This window comes from Anolis sagrei, chromosome Y (assembly GCF_037176765.1).
Source record: "Anolis sagrei isolate rAnoSag1 chromosome Y, rAnoSag1.mat, whole genome shotgun sequence".
Classification (NCBI taxonomy): domain Eukaryota; kingdom Metazoa; phylum Chordata; class Lepidosauria; order Squamata; family Dactyloidae; genus Anolis; species Anolis sagrei.
The window spans coordinates 46,950,327-46,965,646 of NC_090035.1; the positions used below are offsets into that span (position 1 = coordinate 46,950,327).

The 15,320-nt window shown below is 40.7% G+C and overlaps 1 pseudogene; it reads right to left on the reverse strand.

Annotated features, from left to right (window-relative positions):
- LOC137095616 (RNA polymerase I-specific transcription initiation factor RRN3-like) overlaps nt 1-13,079 on the reverse strand; it is a 39,439-nt pseudogene extending 26,360 nt beyond the window's left edge.
- Nucleotides 13,080-15,320: the final 2,241 nt, after the last annotated feature.

Genomic DNA, 15,320 nt, shown 5'->3' on the forward strand with positions numbered 1-15,320 from the left:
TGATCTGCACACTGGGTGCAGGGCCTAAAGACCTTGGCCTGCACTTGAAGACAAACGGCATTGACAAAATTACCATTGGATTGGCACACATTATTCGCCGATACATCACAAAGTCCTAGACACTTGGGAAATGTCTGATGTGTAATCAAATACAATACATCAGCCAGCATAGTGATCTTGTTTGCTGTGTACTACTACTACTATTACTAGTAATAATAATAATAATAATAATAATAATCGACAGATCCCAAATGTAGACTCTGCAAGGAAGCAGATGAAACAATAGATCACATCCTCAGCTGCTGCAAGAAGATCATGCAGACAGACTACAAGCAGAGGCATAACACTGTTGCTCAGATGATTCATTGGAACCTCTGCCACAAATACCATCTGCCTGCAACAAAGAACTGGTGGGATCACAAGCCTGAAAAAGTTACAGAAAATGAACTCCTCTGGGACTTCTGAATTCAGACAGACACAGTTTTGGAGCATAATACTCCTGACCTCACGATCGTGTTAAAACACAAATATGGATTATGGATGTTGCAATCCCAGGTGACAGCAGGACTGAAGAGAAACAACTGGAAAAGCTGACATAATACGAGGATTTAAAGATCAAACTGCAAAGACTCAGGCACAAGCCAATCAAGGTGGTCCCAGTGGTGATCGGCACACTGGGTGTAGTGCCTAAAGACCTTGGCCTGCACTTAAACACAATCAGCGCTGACAAAATTACCATCTGTCAGCTGCAGAAGGTCACTTTACTGCGATTTGCACACATTATTCACCGATACATCACACCATCCTAAACACTTGGGAAAGTGTCCGACCTGTGATCCAATACAACAGCCAGCAGAGTGATCTTGTCTGCTATGGACTCATCTTGTTGTGCCTTTCTATCCTATTCTTTCTGCTTAATTATTCGTTTCCAGTGACCGTTTGCCTTGTATAAGCCAATGTGAATGATTGACACAAAAATTCAACATGGTATATTAAAAAACTATAACAGAACAAGGTCCTAATCAAAAGCATATTCATTAGTTGAACACAATTATTTCTGAGGAGCCATTCTTGCCAAAACTTCAAACACTGAAAACTTCACTTCTGAATCAATAACTAAAGGAAAATATTTAAATCTACCTAGTTATATAGGGATATACCTGACTCTGTCAAAGGAATAAAAGATGGAGTATCTATACAGCTAGATGTGACATTAACAAACATTTATTTTTATTAAATATACACCAACAATGAAATGGCTTAATAAACAGGTTACCAAATCAAAGAGTCCTTTCTCAGCATTCTCCTTACTCTCAACTTCTTCAGCAGCTTCAATATCTTTTCTTGGGGCACTCACCTGTGAAAACGAATGGGAATGCTGAAGTGGTCTCATGCACATAATTTTTGTACCTTTGAAAGCGCATAACAGGAAGGTACAAAAATCAGCTCAACACAAAAGCAAGCAGGAGCCAATCCCATCTCCTCGCCTGCTTTTTCATGAGCACTCAGCCTCCTTGCCTTGGAAAGAGAGTGCATGTCTGGCGTGCAGGCCCAGAAACCATGCCTGCAGCCAAGCACCTCCTCTGGAGTAAGAGAACTTGGCTTTGTAAGTGTGTAGGTAAGAAGCCTGCTTAAAGTGCGCACCTGTCTGCAGCTGAGCACCTCTCCTCTAGAGTAAAACAGTTTAAATATCTAAAATGACAGGAAGGGGACCTGAGAAGCCCCTCCCCCCAATAATGGGCCAATAGAAAATGGATCTTTCGGCATCCCAGAGTTAAAACAGATACCTGCCTTCCCGATTTCAGGAGGCTCCCAAAAAACAGAGGGGGGCCCCAATGAAAGCCGAGGCATGAAACTGGTCAAAGTTTATCCCAAAAGCACAACCCTATTTGTTTCTGCTAAAAAATACCCCCCAAAAAGTGATATAACCGAATCTTTTATGAAAGAGTAACTTAACCACACTCTATATACTTACATCCACCTTTAATACTCTTTCAATAACCAGCTCCAAAATGTCATATCTCAGCACTGGGATGTATCCGCTAATTCATAGTATGTACATAGCATTGCTGTAATGGACATAGCATTGCTGTAATGGATGTTCCCACAAATAATGTAAGATACACACACACTTGAAAAAATACATTAACAGTAAAATTAGTGTGGTAATAAGCATCTTTAATTTGTACTTTAAACTCAACACAAGATTTTATATAGGAATCATCCTACACAAGTGTGATGATGTGTAAATTTTATTCCTTTGGTTATGTGTAGTTTGGACAATGGTTTAGGGATGGTAAGTATGGGAGGTTATGTTTTGTGGGAGTGGCTTGGCGTTAGCTGAGTTGCCATAGCAACAGGGGCGGAGCCAACTGCCTCTTCAGGAGGCATCTGTGTTTTAAAAAGTCAGTTAGTGGCCGGAGAGTTACTGAGAAAACACTGAATCTTTTGGTGGAGATTCAGGGAATGTGTCTGTAGCCAGTGTGCTATGGGGAAAAACTGAATCTCTTAGAGATTCAGGGAATCAATTGGTGACCAAAGTGGTTGCAGAGAAGGACCCGGTACAGGGGGTTGTTGATTCTGAATTAAGAATCAAGGTTTGGCTGGGTTTAAGCCTGTTGTGCCAGCTGTGAAACCTTATGAAGTGTTTGCCTGAGTTTACTCATGAAACCTTTCCAAGGTAACCATCAAGATTTATGCCTCTTTTGAAGAACAGTTATACATTGTTATACTCCTGTTAAAATAAACTTGTTACTTTTTCCTCAAGCCTTGCCTCATACAGTTTCTTCTAAGTTGAACGGCCTGCAATAATAAAGTCAGCCAGAAACAGTCCCTTTATAAAATAGTTCCTAGGCTGATATTGATCGTTGCCCGGCTTCCCTCATAGATAAGGTGGCAGTGGGTGCTTTACCACGTGCACCTTCACAATTGGTGGTATTCGGTGGCATTAAAACGGTCATCGTTACAATTGGTGGCAGCAGTTTAATAACGGACCTCCTCACAACAAGGTACTGTGCCTATTCCCAGTGTAACAATCACTGATTTTGGGGAAATTCCTACTTTTTCAACAAGCACAGGCATGAGAAATTGTGGTGTCCTGGAATATAAAAAAATCCAAAAAATATAATCTATAAGTTGCTGTACAAATCTTATAATTTTTTTTAAAAATGAACCATGACAAATGAACATCCAAGAAATAATAACAGACTGAATGGCAAGGTCTTCTATAGTCCAATAGGGGGCATGATACAGATGATGATGATGATGATGATGATGATGATGATGTTGCCTAAGGCTTGAATCACTAGGTTGCTGTGAGTTTTCTAGGTTGTATGGACATGTTCCAGAAGCATTCTCTCTTCATATGTCGCCCACATCTATGGCAGGCAACCTCAGAGGATGTGAGGTCTGTTGGAAACTAGGCAAGTGAGGTTTATATATCTTTGGTTTTGGAGTGAGGCTTTGAAGCTGCAATGCCATTCAATGCAAATCAAGCTGGACAATTGCAACATTCACACTTGCCTCAAACAGACAAGATTTTTTCTCCCACCTTGGACATCATCCCACAGATATATAAACCCCACTTGCCTAGTTCCCAACAGATCTCACCACCTCTGAAGATGTCTGCCATAGATGTGGGCAAAATGTCAGGAGAGAATGCTTTTGGAACATGGCCATACAACCTAGAAAACTCACAGCAACCCAATTATTATATTTATTTATACCCTGCTTTATCTCTCCTGAAGGAGACTCGAAGCAACAGACAGATATCTGTTAATGAAATATATGTATTCCTGTGTAATACTTCTCTAACAGAATGTTTTTATCTAGGACTACAGCATGCACATGCAAAATAAAACAAGAATAGGTAAGCTTGGAAAACTTAAAACCACAACATTCTGAACCTTCTTCAAACCACTTGAAAGTTTTTGCCAAAATGCCTCCAGGGATGAAATAAAGAGAGAAGAAACTAATATCAAAATAACTGATAATGACCAAATGACTACAAAAGGGAATAAGATCTTAAGATGTCATAAATGTTATTCAAATTTGTTCAAGAAAGATCAAATTTCTGTAAGAATATCGGTATGTATTTGAATATACAAAAGGTACCTCAAATATGGAAAGATCTATGACAACTATGACAACCTCAGATATGCAGATGACACCACTCTGATGGCCGAAAGCGAGGAGGAGCTGAGGAGCCTTCTAATCAAGGTGAAAGAAGAAAGCGCAAAAGCTGGGTTGCAGCTAAACATAAAAAAAAAACAAGATTATGGCAACAAGAATGATTGATAACTGGAAAATAGAGGGAGAAAATGTGGAGGCCATGACAGACTTTGTATTTCTAGGCGCAAAGATTACTGCAGATGCAGACTGTTGCCAGGAAATCAGAAGACGCTTACTTCTTGGGAGGAGAGCAATGTCCAGTCTCGATAAAATAAAATAGAGTAGAGACATCAGACTGGCAACAAAGATCCACCTAGTCAAAGCCATGGTATTCCCTGTAGTAACCTACGGATGTGAGAGCTGGACCTTAGGGAAGGCTGAGCGAAGGAAGATCGATGCTTTTGAACTGTGGTGTTGGAGGAAAGTTCTGAGAGTGCCTTGGACTGCGAGAAGATCCAACCAGTCCATCCTCCAGGAAATAAAGCCCGACTGCTCACTGGAGGGAAGGATGTTAGAGACAAAGTTGAAGTACTTTGGCCACATCATGAGGAGACAGCAAAGCCTAGAGAAGACAATTATGCTGGGAAAAGTGGAAGGCAAAAGGAAGAGGGGCCGACCAAGGGCAAGATGGATGGATGGCATCCTTGAAGTGACTGGACTGACCTTGAAGGAGCTGGGGGTGGTGACGGCTGACAGGGAGCTCTGGTGTGGGTTGGTCCATGAGGTCACGAAGAGTCGGAGATGACTGAATGAATGAACAACAACAATGACATCTATTAAACAAATCAATGACAGTGGAAGAAGTCTCCGAAGCAATAGTTAGAACTCTCCAAAGCAATAAGGGAGGAAAGGCCCCTGGCCCAGATGGACTATTAGAAATATATTACAACAAAATTCATGAGGAGGTTTTTGTTTTTCTCTCAGTCTCAGAGGAAGACAAAAGCAAACCCCTCTGAACAAATCCTGTCAAGAAAACCTTATGATAGATTCGTCTTAGGCTCAGCATAAGACAGGGGGGAAAAAAACTTGGGAGCATTTTTGAAGCACATCTCTTTGAAACCTTGCGATTCTAAATATGCTCCATTTAATACAACTTCAAAAGTAAGCAGAAGAAGGCTTTTATCACCAAAAGAGAATATGATATTCAGCATTATGTACTTACAAAGGGACATATTTCACAATTATTTGCAATGCTCTGTGGCAGATATCGAAACCCGCAGGTACATCTGCAAAAATCAAATAATCAAGCATGAACATTAATCCAGAAAATTTAGTTGTATTTCATACTTTATGGATGCAGTCTACTTTTCAATATAGCATTAACCATAGAATCATAGAACTGAACGAGACCACATGTGCCATCTAGTCCAACCCCCTTCTGCCAGGTAGAAAAAGTGCAAACAAAGCACCCCCCAACAAATGGCCATCCAGCATCTGTTTAAAAGCTCCTAAGGAAGGAGCCTCGAACCGGACTTCGAGGCAGAGAGTTCCACTGATGAACAGCTCCCCTTACAGACATGAAGTTCTTCCTAATGTTCAGACGGAATCTCCTCTCCTGCTATTTGAACCCATGGCTCCAATGAGTTCTAGTCTCCAGGGCAGCAGGAAACAAGTCTGCTCCCTCTTCCTTAGGACACCCTTTCAGATATTTAAACACAGCTCTCATGTCTCCTCTCAACCTTCTCTTCTGAGGCTACACAGACCCAATTCTTTAAACTGCTCCTCAGAGGGATTATTCATGGTTTCTAGACCTTTGACCATTTTAGTTGCCCTCCTCTGGATACCTTCCAGCTTAAAAGTCAATATTTCTGTTGAATTGCAGTACCCAGAACTGTTAACACCATTCCAGATTAGGCCTGGCCAAAGCAGAATAAAGAGGCACCATGACTTCCATCAATCTGACACAAGACTCCTTTTAACACAGCCCAAAATCCCATTGGATTTTTTTAGCTGCTGCACCATAGCAAGCCAGGCATCACCAATCCTGTATCTACTGTTCTTATATACTAACTCTCTATACCTAGTGTATCTGTGTAGTCCCAATCACTATATTTAGTGGGAATTTGAGAAATTAATGGAGGAATGTATGAAGTCTGTATGCAGTCTTTAGATTTCATCAGTTTATTCAAGTAAACCATACCCCACTGTTCTCAACACAGTTAAGCATTACTGCAACAGGAACCACAGAGCAGATGTCATTGGATTGCAACTCCCATCAGCCATGGCCAGAGTAGCCACAATGCAGTATAAAAAAATCTGGAGGACTGAAAGTTGTCCAAGAACAAATGGTAATCATAATGTAAGAAACTTCTACTCACTTTCATCATCATCTGAATCAGAGATGTCCACGTTGTTTTCTTGTATGGTTATTCAAGCTGGGAGGAAAGTGTCATTCTATTATTACATGATATTACTATTTGCAACTAAAATCTAATTGCCAAACTGGATATATTGTAGTTTTAAATAAATATTCCCAATGTCTTTTGTTTGGATCAAAATACACAGATGCAAAACAAGGAACAGACCCCTACTACTCTTTCGTCCTCCCTGAAAACCAGGGTTTGGGAAACTTTTCAGTGTATTTTCTAGAGAGTAAAATTTCCAGACATTTTGAAATTATGGAAAGAAACCAGAATTTTTTGGAATTAAAAAAATTTTTTTTTGCATATTCTGTGCAAATTAAATACACTTTTATTTTAAGAATGTAAAATGCATTATGCATAACTTGGTTTGGCAAAAACAATTAGAATGTTGATATATTAAAAGTACGAGATATTAGCCAAATACGTACTTAATAAAAAATAATGTAATGTATTCGACAGCACATTGTGTTCAAATAATTTGTTATAAATGGAGCTACAAGATCCTGAGATGAACACCTGAATTATAAGGAACCTCTCTGGTTTTGCCAGTTAGAGGAACAAGAGGGGGAAAATACAAAAAAACTTACGTAGAATGAAGTGTGAAACAATCATTGCAAGACATGGTCTCAAGTAGATGGTCTGAGCAGACAATAAATTGCTTAGGAAAGCCAAGTATTCTTCCACTACAGCTGGGCTTCTTCTTAGCCATGACATCTTCTGCATTGTTATACAAGCATAACAAATTAAGCCCATGGATGAATAAAATTCATCCACAACACCCAGAAACAATTTGTGTATTCTTACCAACAAGATGGTGACCAGGTGTTCAAAATCCTTGGTCAAATGTGTTACGGAAGACCTGAATTCATGCAGCCAGTTAATAATCTGGTCATCCTTAAAACAGAAACAATTTCATTTAATAACTCAATGTGGCAAAAATTATACAGTGACAAGCATTACAAGTCTGTTTAGATCCATATTCTAAAATATGGTTAGGGAATGTTTGAATGAATCTGATTACTGATAAGAATTATAAAGATGTCCAAGTCAGAACAGGCAAAAGTAATTGAAACATTTCATTATCTTAAATGTAAGAAATCATTAAATCGTGAACACTACCTAAAACTATGATAGAAAAAACTTACTTTAATATCAGGATCCAACAGCTGATGCCTCAACAAATCAAAATCAATGGTGCCTCCCTATAAGAAGAGAAAAACACAAGGAGTAACCTGACAACATATCCTATGTCTCACAAGGGGTGACCTTGAGAAACTTATCTAAACATGTACCATAAAGATGGAACAATCAACTCTGTTTTTGCTATTTGATTTCTTATGAATAACTTACATATATTATCCAAGGCCAAACTTCCCAGACAAAAAAGTGACCCTTAAATTTGCACATCAGAAGAGCAACATTGGGTACAGTATTTCAGCCTTGTTATAATTGTTTTCACTTCCGCTGCTTGGAGTGGTAGCCATGGGGGAAGGGGATCTGTTCCTAAGACTGATTCAATGCTTGATTCCTCCCTTTGGGACAGTGGTGTATTGAATAGTTCCATATAAAAGTCTTCCCATTGGGCCGCTGGAATGGGTGATTCAATATCAAATCATACTTCCTTCAATTTTTTGGCTACGATGTCCCACAAGAAAATGGAGTTACATGTGGAAATTGTCAGTTCAAGATCAGACCATACTTTCATATTATAGCTCTTCTTTTTATCTGCGATCAGTTTTTTATATTGTCGTCTAATTTTTAACATATGGGCATGTGTATCTGAGTTGTGGGAATGTTGGAGTACTCTTATGGCACTTTTCTGTTGCTTCTTTTTTTAGTTGGCATTCATAATCAAACCACTTGTTGGAATTCGAAGAGGTCAATAGTGGTTTTTTATTGGATGTCCCTGTCAGAACCCCCTTTAGTCCATTAACTAAAGAGTTATAAACATCAAAAACAACCTCAATATTATTTATCTCCAACTGGATTTCTCTTTTAAGAAGGTCTACTTCTTAAGAGTCCATGATGTCCTTTAGGTGGGTTGGATTAACAAATTTCCATCTAAGTCTTTTATTATATTGTAATTCCAATGTCTGGCTCTCCTGATTGGTGCTAAGTGTGGGCCTTCTAAGGTCAGTCTGCAGGAGGCATCTCACTGTCACAGGTTGGTGATCGCTATCCAATCTGGGAATAACTTCCAAGGGCATAAACGCTGGTTGGAGATCCCTGGAAACGCAAATGAAATCTATAGCACTACTGGTGTTTGCTGAATGGAAGGTGAATGGGTATATAAATTCCTCATTTAAGCCTCTAAGGATCGTGAGATCGAATTTGTACAGTAGGGCCTTCAATGAAACTCCAGCTTTATTTCTTTGACAGTCACAGGACCTCCATCCGAAGTCAAATAAACTTGCATCTGGGGGGATGTTGCTAGCTGATGTAATCTTCAGTTTGGAGTTGCCCATGCCCAGTCTCGCATTGAAGTCACCCAGGATGATGGTCTGTGCTGCCGGGAACAGCACATTAATTTCCTCCAGCGCCCCTTCAAGAATTGGCCATATATCCCGTTTATCTAACTTTGATGTTGTAGGTTGTATGTAAACATTTAGGAGGATGGTAGGAGGACTCCTTTTTGCCAAAGGGGCAGGAATATTTGTTAATTTGACTGTAAGGATGTTATTACAGTTTGTAGTACTTTTAAGTAAGATTTCTTCTCCCTGCTAACCTAATGCACCTTTGATTGAAGTGGCAATGCCCCCACTAGGTCTACCGTATTTGAAAGTTTCATGGCTGGTTTGGACCAGGTTTGAAATCCCGAGAATTGGCAGATTTGTTCCTCTTCTGTAATCCACGTTTCCTGGAGTGCAATAATATCAAATTGGGACAGGAATTCAACAAATTTTAGCATGGGGCATTTGTTCTTCCATCCCACTATGTTCCATGATATCACTCTGAAACTCCCTAGTCATTCCTGAGTTTGTATTTGGTCATCTGCATCCATGATTACACAACCATTTTTTGGGTGGAATGTGGTCTCCTTTGCTGAACTATGGGACCATGTTTGGGATGTCTTACTCCTCATGTTTGCACCCGCCTCTTGTAATTGTTGTGTGGATGGTAATAGGCTATTTGTGGTGATACCATTAGAGCTTGAATGTCTCAACTGAGTATTATTATCGTTTGGGGACTCTGATGTTTCTCGTGGGTTTTGTGTCATGTCTGCGTTATTAGTGATCATTCTATTGCAAAATGGGTTTGGTGTTGCACTCATTTCCCCATTTTTGCTTATCTGACCATCTTGGACCTGTCTGTGCAAAGTAGTGCTGTCTTGGTTTGGAGTGTCTTCCTGATTTATGCCCTTACAGCTTAATATTGGATTTAGCTGTTTCATTCCGGTTTGTTTCCTTGAAAACAGTGGTCTAAAACAAACGTCCTTGTAATAGCGTAAGGGAAAATTCCCAAGGTGCTTAGGAATGCCTTCTTCCTCAATAATAATCCAGGAATATAAGCGTGTTTGAAATGGAGTGACACCTTTGTGAATTCCCAAGTACCCATCAGAGGCTTGACTGCTGTTAGAGATGTATTCCTGCATTTCAAAATCTCTCTGATATGGTTGTTAGTTTTGGGTACAGAACTCCAGATGGGCAGTGCTCCATTAAAAGGGTAAATATCTAATACAAGTACAAAGTTTTGTATCATTAAACTGTTGCTTTGTTCCTTCTGGGCCCGTTTGTGTCCATAGCCTGATAAGGGTTTTTCCCATTTTTGGCTTTCCCTCCTGCAGTCTCTGCTGCAGGGAGTTGCTGCTTCCCAGTACTGCATAGGGCCTCTAGTATCTGTGATTGCTTCTCTGATTGCTTTGTAAGTAAATCCAGGATCTCTATTGCTTTGGAGCTCAGGAGTCCAAGTGTCTTTGCTATTAGAAGACATTGCTCAGAAAGCAATGATAAATCAATTCTGTCCTCTGTGTGTTTTGGAGCTTTCAATATTGCCTCTTCCTCAATCCCCACATTCCGACTTACTTGATCAGGGAGTGATGGAAGCTCCTCATCCCTCAAGGGCTCGAATCTTTTGGTTAAAGGGATCGCTGACTCTTCAGGTGTCCTTGCGGGCCGTGCTTGGTGTACAATTGCAAAGTCCTCTAAGTAACTTTGTTTTAGTAAACTGGATTCACTCACTGGCTTTAGATATCTTTTCCTTCTTTTACAATTCTTCTTGTCGTTTTGCAAGCCCCGGGCAGTTGGTGAGGCAAGTCTTTTCTTCCTTTTAGGCATTTTAGCTGTGCCTCGCGTCTCTCCTTGTTTTGCCTGAAGGATTATCAGCAGCTTAATTAGTTTCTCTTTCCTCTCTGGCTTCCACAGATATAGTTTAAAATAGTTTGAACTAATAACTGATAAAATGCTGATAAAATGCTAGTATGCAGTAAAACATATATTTGGAGCGTTAGATAAAACGTAAAAGCAGACCGGGGAGTTTAGCTACACAGCCGTCCTCAGTGCCATCTTCCCAAGGAAGAAAAGGGTTGATAATAAAAGAAGAACAAGCAGGCTTCAGGCAAGGCTACTCCACTATAGACAATGCCTTTGTTCTTCAGCATGTTATCGACAAATATTCTTCAATGAACAGAAGTTTATATGTTGCTTTTATAGACCTGTCCGCTGCTTTTGACTCTATAAGCCGAGAATTACTCTGGAGGAAAATTTTGAAGTCCAACATAGATAAAAGACTCTTAGCTCTTATGATTGCTCTATATGATGACTCCTCAGTTAAAGTGAGATTAGATAACAGTGGGGTAGTCTCTAATGGAATACCTACAACTAGGGGTGTGAGACAGGGATGTTTGTTGGCTCCGTTCTGTTTTAATTTTTATATTAATGATATTGTGGAATATTTGAATATGAAAGAATGTCACAGTCCAAAGATTATGGATAGGGAGACAAATATATTGATATACAAAGATGACATAGTATTGTTATCCACTACCCCAGTCGGGTTAAGGAGGTCCCTGCAAAAACTTAGCCAATATTGTACTGAAAATGCCCTCACTATAAATAAAGAAAAATCCAAAATAATGGTTTTTGGTAAGAAAGCTAAGGCTTCCAACTGGCACCCTGACGGGCACAAAGTGGAGCAAGTGAGGACATTTAAATACTTAGGTCTTCATTTTGCGGCATCAGGGGCATGGACCCAACATCTAAAATTAAGTATTGCAAAAGCTGATAATGCTGCACAGGCAATTCATAAATTATGCAACCACAATTACCCGGGCTCTCTGCAGCCCTTTCTGAAGGTTCTTAAGGCAAAGGTGTTCCCCATCGCTTTGTATGGAGCTGAAATATAGGGTGAGCAAGACCCTTTATTGGTAGAGAGATTCCAACTGCGCCACCTGAAAATTGGCTTAGGTGTGGAGAGATCATCCCTATCAGCTGCAGTGAGAGCAGAGACGGGAGTACCCCCAATTTCCACCACAATTCTGAAGAGGCAGATCAATTGGTGGTACAAAATAAGACAAATGCAACCACACAGACTCCCAGCCCTATGCCTTCTAGAACAAGAAAACCACAAAGAGTGGTCATCTTGGCTTAGCAGATTTGGCCAAACAGTTAGTAGGTTAGGTTTTGTCCCCCACGAGTTAACAAATTTTGGGGCAAATGTATGCTCAATTGTATACCAAAGAGCTCTCGACATTGCTGCACAAAATGATCTAATGAACATAGCGCAAGCTAGAGCCACTCCATACCTGGCCAAATTTAAATGTAATGTGGGCATGGAACTTTACCTCTCTTTTATACTTCCACTCTGTATTAGAAAATTTTTTACCCGGGCTAGATTTGAGCAGCTCGACATTAAGTCCAAGTTGGGACGACATCAGAATATCCCCTACATGAGGAGAACCTGTGGGTGCCGTGAGGTAGATGCAGAAGTGGAAGACTCAGAACATTTTTTCTTAAAATGTCCCTACTACAACAGGATCTGGTCTTACTACCTAGAGCCTCTGCTGGAGAACCATACTTATTCAGAGAATAAGGAGAAATTGCACATCCTTCTTCAGGGTTCAGATAAAAACTCTATTTTAAAATTGACTCTTTTTACCCAAAACGCCCTGGCCATCCGTGAGAAGATGGAAGCAGAGAGAGGCGACCTTTCTGCCATCAACAAAACTCAAACTTAAAAACTTAATATGGACACGCCACTAGTTTTACCTACCCATGCCCCCCCACCTTAACCCTATTTTAAGGAATTAATCAATTTTTAATCTTTTAACCTCTTTATCTTGTAGTTGCTCAATTATTTAGGAGTGGGTCAACAGGCCAGTAGGCCATGATGCCTTGTATTCATATATGGTTTTACTGTATGTGAATATTTTATATGTTTTGCATGTTTTGATATGGTCAAAATTGACTAATCAATAAAGAATTGTTGATGTTGTTGTCATGGGTACAGTAATGTTACTTTTTCATATTTGAGCAGGATTTCTGTCAACAATCCACCAAAACAGTCAGTTTTCCTTGTTGGTGATCTCAGAAATTCATCTGTAGAGGGCATGTTAGAAAGTCTAAACAACAAATGAAATCATAAGATGAAATATGCAAGCTATATTTAAAGCCAGTGTGGTATAGTAGTTTGAATGTTGAATTATGGCTTGGGAGACTAAGGTTGGACTTTTGGATGAGCCAGGGAAGCCCACGGCCTGTCCTTGAACAACAGAGAAAGGCAGTGAAAAAGACCTTCTGGGCAAAGATTGCCAGGAAACCATATGAGAGAGAGGTTTGCTTCGAGTTGTTGTAAGTCAAACTTGAGTTTGGAGGCATACAAGAACAGGATTCATGCAAACCCAAGAGGTCAAATAATCACAATTCTTGCATTTCTGAAAACTGTGCAGTTTATTTGCTCCTCTTGACTCCATCCCAAGCAAGGACACTAATTAGAAAGTAAATTATTATTATTATTATTATTATTATTATTATTATAACATTATTATTATTATTATAACATTATTTGTACCCCGCTAGCATCTCCCAAGGGATTCGATGCGGCTTACAATAGACCGTAGCCCAACACAATACAACAACACAATACATAGCAAATAAAAACAGTTAAAGCAGAAACAATAGCAATAGGAATACAACAGGACATTATTAAAAACTGAGCCGGCCGGAGTGGGGTACAGGGTTAAAAGTGCTGAAGTGTCGGAGGGATATGGGATTAAAAGTGTGTGGTGGGGGTGATCTTGACTCTACTTCTGGGCTTTGGTAGTGGGGTTCCTAATCTGAGAAGGCACGTTGGAACATCCAGGTTTTCAGGTTCTTTCTGAAAACCGCCAAAGTAGGGGCCTGTCTGAGATCTTTCGGGAGGGCATTCCAGAGGCGGGGAGCCACCACAGAGAAGGCCCTGTCCCGCGTCCCCACCAAACGCGCCTGCGACGCGGGCGGGATCACGAGCAGGGCCTCTCCTGATGACCGGAGTGAACGTGTGGGTTTGTAGACTGTGATGCGGTCACGCAGGTAGGGTGGTCCCAAACCGTTCAGGGCTTTGTAGGTAAGCACCTGCACCTTAAATTGGGCTCGGAAAATAAACGGCAGCCAGTGGAGCTCCTTAAACAGAAGGGTTGACTTCTCTCTGTAATGGGCCCCCGTTAACATCCTGGCTGCTGCCCGTTGGACCAACAGGAATTTCCGAGCCGTTTTCAAGGGCAGCCCCACGTAGAGCGCATTGCAGTAATCCAGTCTGGAGGTGACTAAGGCATGGACCACCCCAGTCAGATCAGCCTTAGCGAGGTACGGGCGCAGCTGGCGCACAAGTCTCAGTTGTGCAAAAGCCCTCCCGGCCACCGCCGACGCCTGAGCCTCAAGCGTGAGCGATGAGTCCAGGAGGACTCTCAAGCTGCGGACCTGTGGCTTCAGGGGGAGTGTAACCCCGTCCAACACAGGTTGCCACCCTATACCCCGGTCTGGTTTGCGATTGACCAGGAGGACCTCTGTCTTGTTGGGATTGATCTTCAGCTTGTTCGTCCTCATCCAGATGGACACAGCGGCCAGGCACTCGTCTAGCAAAAACTACCCATGACATAGACAGCATGGAATATGGTTTTACTGCAGCCTTTAGTCGCTTTGAATCCCCTTCGGGAGAGATATAGAAGGGTATAAATAAACATAATAATAATACTATGTTCTGCCGAATCCATAAACCAATGTTCATAAACCAAAGTCGCACCTTTCCTGTGTTTCTCTAACACAGTGTTTCTCAACCTTCATAATACCACCACCTCTTAATACAGTTCCTCATGTTGTGGTGACCCCCAACCATAACATTTTTGTTGCTGCTTCATAACTGTAATGTTGCTACTGTTATAAATCATAATGTAAATATCTGATATACAGAATGTATTTTCTTTCATTGGACCAAAGTTGAAAAATACCCGATATGACTAAATTTGAATACTGGTGGGGTTGGGTGGGATTGATTTTCTCATCTGGGAGTTATAGTTGCTGTGATTTATAGTTCACCTACAATCAAAGAGCATTCTGAACTCCACCAATGAGGGAACTGAACCAAAGTTGGCACACAGAACTCCTATGATCAACAGAAAACACTGGAAGGGTTCAGTAGGCATTGACCTAGAGTTAGGGAGTTGTACTTCACCTCCATCCAGAGAGCACTGTGGACTCAAACAATGACGGATCTGGACCAAACTTGGCACAAATACTCAATATGCCCAAATGTGCCCACTGGTGGAGTTTGAGGAAAATAGACTTGATATTTGGGAGTTATAGTTGCTAGGATTTA